Source organism: Lepisosteus oculatus, chromosome 5 (assembly GCF_040954835.1).
Source record: "Lepisosteus oculatus isolate fLepOcu1 chromosome 5, fLepOcu1.hap2, whole genome shotgun sequence".
NCBI classification, from domain to species: domain Eukaryota; kingdom Metazoa; phylum Chordata; class Actinopteri; order Semionotiformes; family Lepisosteidae; genus Lepisosteus; species Lepisosteus oculatus.
The window spans coordinates 34,105,909-34,115,255 of NC_090700.1; positions in this window are offsets into that span (position 1 = coordinate 34,105,909).

A 9,347-nucleotide genomic window follows, 5' to 3' on the forward strand; every position below is an offset into this window, starting at 1 on the left:
ATCCGTCTCCCCTGCGACCCTGAATTGGGGTTAGAGAATTGATGGATGGGGTTTTACCTGAAAGATTGTAATGCTGCCTCTTCTAAAAATGTACTTCAGAAATGCCTTACATTATCCAGTTACCTTATTTTGATTGTGATTTCACTCTGATGAGTGTAATGAAGGGATGGGTTGGTTCCAGCTGCAATGTCCCAACAAGCTGTTACAGAACTCTTCAGATGTTACGGAAACACCATTAGTGCACTTCTGAGGATACAGGAATGCAAGTCTCAGATAAGACTCCTGTTACAAAACAGTCACATTCAGGATTTCCTGGTGCAGCACGATGGCCAAAAACAGATGGGTCAGTGTCACACAGCTCTATAATTGCTTTCCAATGGCTGCTGCAGCAGACCAGACATGTCGATGTGACAATCTCTGTGAGGCTCAGGCAGCTTGCACTCTTCAGTACTCCACGGTGGACTATATTTGACTAATTCTGTGATTTCTTTCTCACAGCCACTGATTATTAAGGTTTACACGTGTCAGGCGTCAGTGCGCTAGTCATCTTTGATTCATTAAGTTTGCTGTAAATTAAATACCTTAACAGTACAAGACTTTGCCAGTTTGAGTACGATTCCGGTCTTGGGGCAGTATATTCACACAATTTATTCAGATAAGAAACAGGTGAAGGTTAATTCCACTCTGACAGAAAGGAAAACTGCTATCTTTCAGCTATAGAGCATTCTTCAGGTTATTCTTCTGGCTTGGGTATCGGGGCAAATCAGTCAAAAGTCTTGTCACGATCATAATCCCTCCCCCTTAAGGGCGCTCCGGCTCTTTCACATTTTAGTTGATTTTGTGCACCTGCTCCCTGTTCCATCCCTTCCCTACAAAAGCTAGACGCTCACTCTATTCCGGGCTCTGCATTGGAAGACTGACGCCCGGAGGCTCGCCTACTACCAAGTTGCCCTATGTCTGTGGCTTGAGGGCATAGGCCTCCTATCTGCGTCCTGACTCAGCCGAGTCCGGGACTTGGAGTGCCTGGTCCCGTTATTTATCCCACTGACCCTTCACCGGATCCCGCTCTGCTTTTTAAGTCGTCGTGTTCTCGTTTGGATTTCCTGGTCTTTTGGATTATTGGACTCCGCCCCGGTTTTCTCTACAGATTCCCTCTGGATTGTGGCATGGACCACGATGGAGTCTTCTTTCCCCATGTTTGTTTCACTCTCTTCTGGATTCTGCTGTCTGTACAGGGTCTTGCAAGACGCATCATAACAAGTGTAGAATGTTTTATTTTTACTTTCTCTCTTTCTGTGTGGAATTAACCTCAACTTTGTATGCTGCATGCTGTGTATCCTGTATCCTCCCTACTCAAACAATAAAAATCATACCAGTTGTACAGCATATGAGGAAGGGCAGCAAGGTTTTGGGAATATTACAAGATTTTCTTCTATTATGAAAGCAAAATGTGCTGCAACAGAAGACGAATCCACAAGAAAATGATGAAAGTGCTGTTAATTGCTTTAATATCTCTGATGACATGAGAGATCCAACGAATTGGCCATCCTCCTTTCAGTGAATACTTCCTCAAATGCCTCTGTGAAATGAGGATTGAAGATCAGTCGGCTTGGCACATCCCAATGGAATTGTTTTTAATTGCTATCGTATACAGTATTCATACAACAATAACACTCACTAATTGTGATCTCTGGGAGTTTCATGTGACTCTGAAACAGTACCAGATGCAATCTATGATGTCAGAGGAAGTGGTCAGCCTGTACAATTGCCAAATGCTATCCATTGCTCACAGCTGAGCACCAATCCCAATAACAGAAAATGAAATTTAAAAGAAAACTCCAAAAACCTAAGGTGACTGTAATTCTTTAATATGTTGGAAGAATTGATTTTGACAGAGAAATGGAAAAACAAAGTTATATTTTCATCATGATTATAATCCTATACCTGATTTTCTTCCCTGTTTGTATGAATGGATGTGAATAACATTGAGGCATATTGATTTGGCAAGTGAAGTATCTATTTCAGTTTTATTTTAGTTTTGAAGTGTTTCTTTTAATTGGAGGGAGGTGTCAGTAATTCGTTTTTAGTACAGAGAGTGTAAAGTGGAAAGAACAATAGGACAGAATCACCTAGAATTTATTTAAAATAGTCATCTGAGCCATATCAGGTTATGCTGGCTGCAGGGTCCTTTATATAAATGAGTCCTTGGTGCTGGATATTTTCATGAATGGGCAGATGTATGATCAGCTTTAATGTTATATGTTGATACACAACAAAAATATAAGTTATGACATTAACAGCTCTTTGAGAAGAAACATTTTGTTATGTCCATTTTAAATAATGAGCAGCTAGTTTTGCTGATTGAGCAGTATTATTCCTTGTAGACAACTGAGTCCAAGCTGTGTGATTTAATAAAAATGCCAGGTTCTCGTGATTAATATTTTAGTTAATTTTAAATAATCTCAAACCAAGTTGAAGAATTAACTTTATTAACAGCTTTTCAAAAAGACATGATCAAAATAAACACAAGAATGGTCGAAGAAGACCATGTCTTGGCTGAGAAAGGAAGACTGCTTTCCTGATACTAACATGATTGCAGATAACCAGTTGTGAGCAATGTTTCCGGTCACCTGCTCCGTGGCTCACTATGTCTAAAGAGCTGTGTAGAACAAGCTGGGGAGTTTAGAGTTTCCTCTGGTAACCATTAGGAGGTCTGTTAGGTACGGAACGGACTGAGGTGCTCTTAGGTGTGGTGGAGGAAATGTGCAGTGAGTTTTTAAAAAAACATCTTATTTACAGCCAGCCTTACTCCTGCTACACCTTCGCTATCATCCTCCACAGTGGAAGAAGTGAGACACAGTGAGTGAGTTCAAATTTCCTATGGATCCAAAACACCAGCAGTCTGGCCTACTCTTTCAGGATTGGAATGGTGCAGTGATTTCTGAGGATGGAAGATCAGAAGGCTTGGTCTCAGAGACTCAGTCTTGAATAATAAAATCATGAAGTTTTCCAAATCTCCATTTGTTTTTTAGGTTTGCCCCTTCATTGTTCTGCTGTACCAGAGTGCCACAGAAACAAATAAACCACTCTTTTCATTGATGACATGGGATTATCAGCATTATTTGTAGTTTTGCCTTTTTTGCTTCTTAAGATCTTGTTATTTTAGTGCCTAAGTGAAATTAAAATTTCATCCAGATGTCTCATAAAAGTGTCCAGACTTTGGCCCTTAATCAGATGTCTGGGGAGCCTATTCCAGAAACCTACTGCTCTTTGTAAAGAAGTGTTTCCTTTTTCTCTATTCTAAATGAATCCCCTTTGATTGCCAATTAAGACCCCAAGTACTTGTTTTTCTACTGAGTGTGAAATAGTTCCCTGTGTTGACCCTATATATTGTATACTGAAGATCTCATACATGAAGAATATATCCTTTTTTTAGACTGAAGAGGTTTGCTATATTAACTTGGATTTGCTCTATTAACTGTATATGAAATTCCCACGAGACCAAGAATCATTCTTGGTCCTCTTCTTTGAACTCTTTCAAAGGATGTAATATCCTTTTCTTACAATACTGCAATCTCTGGGTGCAGTTCTCAATGAAAGTGACAGTTGTAACATTCTAACTATGAACAACATCCTATATTTCTTTCAGTTGTTCTAGGGCAATACTGACAAATATATTTCACCTGAGTGCCGTGTTTCATTTCAGTATACTGTATATATTAAATAAATATATAGTGTATATTTTTGCTCTTCTTTTTTATCTTGGCTATATGAAAGGCAATTTTGGCTTCAGCTGGATGCACATAAGATCTGAACTGGATCAGGCTGCTATGCAATATCCGTTCTGTCCCTGTAATGCCTAATGTAACATAGCAAGAGCTCAGCAAACTGCGGAGTTTATGACATTTTATACATAAGCATAATTACTTTTTTCAGTTCTAAAACATTCCTTGATTCGATTAATCAAAGGTTTGTCACAGTGAAGTCGACAAATTTTTATTAGACGCTCAGTACCTCCTGTTTCTTTACCTCTGGTCTTATAAAGGAGAGTAGTAGCTGAGATTTGAGAGCTCTTTTTTTAATATTAAACTTTAAGTACCCTTTAATAAGAGGCTGCTATATCTGTTATGCCTTTATATAATTTAATTACAACTGATAGCAGCTAATTAGACCGTAGAAAGGCTTCTCCCTAATTAGTCAGTTAATATCTAAAGCCTAATGCTGATTTCTCTGGCGTTTAATTAGAAATTTCTCCAAAGAAGCCATCACAATTAACTGGCAAGCCCATACTTGTTTTGTTTCCTAGTTCATTGTGGAAAACTAACTACGGAAAGGGATGCTCAGCTCATCAGTAGTTCAATCAGAATCTTGCAAATGAAGATCAAACTGTAACAAGAGACATTCAAAGCTCTGAACTAGAAGAAAATGGCCTACTGATGCAAACCAATGAAATTATATTCCTTCATTATAACAACATAATAAACGCACTATTTTTCATCAAAGGAGATGCTAACCCCTTATCTGATTGATTATCTGGGTGGTGAAGGCACTTTTGCTCTCAGGTTTTGTTTTGTACTGAGGTTTTGTTTTTCAGCAGGTGGAATTATATTTATGAACCTATTAATGTTATACGTTGTGTATTGTTCATCAAGTTTTAAATTATATAAGAAAATTGAAATGCTGGGAGCAATAAAAAACAGCTTGTGGAATTGATGATGGTAAAGTGGGGAGGGGTGTATTCTTTACTAAAGCCCCTTTTGAACTTTGTTTTAGACAAGCGCAAACGGTCTTTCATTTTTTTCTTTCCTCTAGTTTACCCATGTGGGCATTATTATGGTGTTTGCCTTTCTTTCTGTACAAACACACAGAATAGATTCTTTAATTTACACAGATACAGAATGAGACCTCCTCCCCAGCCCTCTCCCTTCAGTTCTGCAAGAATATTGACCCAGGAGCTGTGAATACGTGACAAGTATGAAGAACATTTTGCCAACTCTTTTGTTTTAATACAATGGATCAGTACTGGCATCTTTCTAGACACTTAAGTGATAATAGAATTTCAGCGAGATGTCTCAAAGTGTCCAGACTGAGCCTCAGTCAGCTGGTTGGAGATCTTGTTCCAGACACCCACGTTCTTTTTACTATTTGAATTGACATGTAATACTCCTCAAACACTCTTCAAAAACTTCTGGCGTTGTATGCTGAACTTAACTCAACTATGGGTACCACCTTTCTTCTGTCGTGTTAGTGACGCCCAGCACAGAATACTGTTTGTTCCCTTTGGTGTTCATTAATAATCGCTAATCCACTGAGAGGGGCTTATCACCTGTTTAGGATTAATTGAAGTGCAAAGACAACAAGAAAACAAGTGCAGACTCCATAGTGTGTTTCTTTTTAATGGAGCCCCAAGGAGTTCCTTTCTCAGTAGGTGTCCTGGGGAGGCAGAGGGCATTAGTGAACTTGGAGCCGTGACTAGAGGAGGAAAAGTGGTAAACATGAAGCAGCGCAGTCTGTTCTGCTATGTTTAATCCAGCAGCCTCAAAAACATCAGAGGTTAGAAAAGAGAGGAGACCTTTTGACCCATCCATATAATTTGGTTTGCTAGTAGGTGCTTGATCCCAGAATCTCTAGCAGCCATTTTTTGAAGGAAGCCTTGTGATTTTAGTCTTCAGTGCCCACCCCCCTTAGCTCTGCAAGATTTCATGATGTCCATTCAACTGGACATCATTCCTTACTGTTTCTAAATCAAACCATCTTTTGTGTGATTCTGTGATAGTACTGTGTCTTTATTTAGGCTGGCCAAGGCCCCTAAGAAGTGTTTGAGATTCAGTTTGTGGAATTTGTTATTTTGGTGTCCTAAATAGCCATTTTTTTTGTCATGACATTCCCTATCCTGTCCTATAAGGTTACAAATGATGTACAGCTTTTACAGTTATTGCATAAAAGGGCATTAAGTACTTCAGAATTAAAATGGAAGAGTTTTGTCACTGCCTGATTCTCGGGAGACCTTTGTTATTTTAAAACCGTGCTGAACGGTGCTGTGACTTCTTACCTACAATTTTACTTGTGTAGTTTGGTTTGAATTTTACTGTTAAACTTGGAAAAGCCCATTGGGTTGACTTTGTCTGTGCCTTTGAGAATTTGTAGTGTAGTGTAGGTCCTCTTTTAATTTTCTCTGCTCAGTACTTAAAGGATTCACTTGTTTTAACTAGTCAGCATAGAATGATTCACTCAGCCAGGAATGTACGTGGTTAGTCTTATTTGGCTGTAATTCAGACAGTCAATGTCTGTTTTTCGCTAGGGTGAAAAAATCTGTACACCTTATTCTAAAGGCTCTCACATTCGTTCTCATTGCACAATTTTAGCTACAGTATGTAACCTAACATTCTATCTGCCTTTTTATTGTTTTCCCACAGTATATAGGGGAGGAAAGAAAAAGCTTCTGTATCAGGCCATACACAAAGCCAAAGCACCTGTGTATGTGAATGTGCCTCTTTATGCTTTGTGTTTTGCCACAGTAGTATTATCTCTTACTAGGTCAAGATTGCTTATTTCAATACACCCTGAATATGGAGAAGCAAGTACCATAGATTTGAGACTGAATTATATAAACCTCTTCTTGTACTTCACCTCCCCTGCAACACACAGCGCCTGTGGTTAGGCAGGACTGGCAAGGTAAATCCTCTGAAGTGCTCTTGCTGTCTCCCTTCCTGGTTCTTCAACATTGAACATGCCCCCTATTAACTCCGTACCTGCTTGTCTTGGTTCTCTTGCTGATGGGACTTCTCCATGGTTACCAGGTCTGCGCGAGGCAGTGTATCGGAGGCGTGAGTTCTAGTTCAGTTTTCTACAGTACTGTGCTGGGCGTTAGCCAAAACAACATAGCTGCCTCCGCTCTGCCATCAGCGGCCTTTGGAAATTTGTCAAACTCAACAGTACTTAAAGTGATTAAAGTGACATTTGAACTTTTTAAACTTCTGTACTAAGGTGTAAAACGTACCTTTTGGGTGAGAAAAATAGCAGACCATGTCGATCCCCTAATGAAACCACAGGGTTTTTGCTAGGAATGTACTGTACATGATCATTTTTTCACTGCCCCTAAAATACTGATGTTCTTGTCTAACCTTAATGGATACAAACTTTCTCTTTAAGTAGTTATGTTGGCTCAACTACTTCTAAAATGGGAGAAAAAAGTCAGGAACAGAGACAAAGATCCAGAATTTGTTCAAAGTAAAAAGCAAGTGTACTTTAGTCTTGGAAAGAGTGTACTGTAGCTGTAAGGAGTTTTCACTTTGTGTTGTGCCAAGGTTGTACAGTATGTGTACCTACAGGATTTTTTTTGTGTTCTATCAGTTTACAGAAGTAATTTGTAGCCGTATCTAGTCTTGTCCTAGATGTACTGTATCTACACCTTCATCATTGCAGTTCTTTCTTTTCAACTCCTTAGCACTGCATATTGTACACACATATCGCCACAAGAGTGCAGTGTCTCTATTTAATACAATCTCTTTTCTATTTATAGAAGCATACAACTAAAATCTTTGACAAAACGGCTCATTTATCCCAAAGGGAAACAGGCAGCATGCAACAAAGCCTGGAATTTTACGTGCTCAAAAAACTAGCACATCTTTATCAAGAAGAAATGCGAACTTTATTTCCAGATCCATACGTATTGATTGGAATAAGACTTGACAAATGCCAGAACGCCAATATAAGCTGAAGTGCACTCTGCTCAACTGCTACCATAGTACTGAGTGTAGTTAGAAATAAAAAGGAAGCAATTAAAAGCATCAAATGATCCTAAACACACACTTGAGACCAAACGCACTTATCATTTTTTGGAAACTATCATTTTTAGTATATTCACAGAACAGAATTACTTTACTATTATTGAAACTGACTCATGCAAATGAGCAAAACATCTTTCTGTTGTTAAATGCTGTTAGCCAACTCCCTTGTGTCTTGAACTGAATTTATAAGGCATTTCAGAAACACTACATTGTCTAGGAATTGTTTAATGCCTGTGTCCACTGAAATGATTAGCAGGCAAGTAGAGGGTCTGTTTGTCACTCAGTAATAGGTTTGTTTTAGAAATTCTTCTGTAATTCCTGAAGCAGGTAAAGAATTTGGTCAGGAATCAAGGCACATCCCTGCAGTGCTACAGAAAATGCATTTGGGTTCTGTGAGCAAAACAGAAGATTGTAATGCGTCATCTAGCATTGCCTCACAGTCTGTAGATCAGTGCCACCCACCATTTTCCCATTGGCCATGTGATCCCAAGTCTTATTACCATTTTTCTGTCCTGCACCTCTGGGGATTCATACTCTCTTAGGAATTTCTGCTTGTACACCCAATGCAGATTTCATGACTGCCCTCAGGTGGGAGGTACGGATCTTAGCTCACTGGACTGTATCTCTTCTACCTCTCATTCTAGGGGTATAGTGGTATAAATACTGTAAATAGTGATTAACCTGGGATGAGAGCAAGACTGCATCCCTCTTACTCTACCTGGGCAGGTGAGGCTTTCAGATCATCTAAATTATTTCTTCTGCTAGGATAAATATCTGGAAGCTGTATACATAGGTGTAACGGCGATTGATGAAAGATAAGCATCTCATGTTTGCTTAGCTGAAATAGTAAATGTTGCATTCATTTACTGTACTAATGGGGCTTAATACCATTTTGCATGAATATGTACAGTAGTAATGACTAGAAACCAAAGAAATTCCCTCTGATATCATGGCAGTCTCCTACTTGTTTCAAGCATAAGATTAAATCCAGTTATGATCGCCAGGTTGTGGAGCTCATTCTTAGGCACAATAGGTATAATATTGTGAAAGCTACAAGGTCTTCTCCAACAAAAGCAACAGCAAAAATATCTTGCTGCTATAGTATTGCATTCATTTTGTGCATGGAAGTTTGCATAATGTGTGTGTTCTAGGAAAGTGCCTCATGGAAGTATTAATAAAGACAGGATGAAACTGCTGAATATGACCGTTAGCTTTTTTTACAACTGACTTACACTGTTTTATTTCTCATATGTAGCAACTGCAGTTTTGTTCAGTTTAAGGTCAATATTCTCCAACTGTTTAAGAAAGCTATAGTGTAAAACAATGGAAATTGTTACTGTAAAGATACAGTACTCATTACAAACTTTGCAGTTGAAATGCCTTATTTGTAGGAAAATGCTATTGTAAGATATCGAAGTTGTTAATGTTATTTTTCTAAACATTGCTCATGGGTCAATTGCAAAACATGTTTAATAAAAACATCAAAAAAGATTATGGCAATTATAGAAGGAAGACCTCTTTTATTACATCTCTTTTCTACAGATTCCTCTCCTCGGT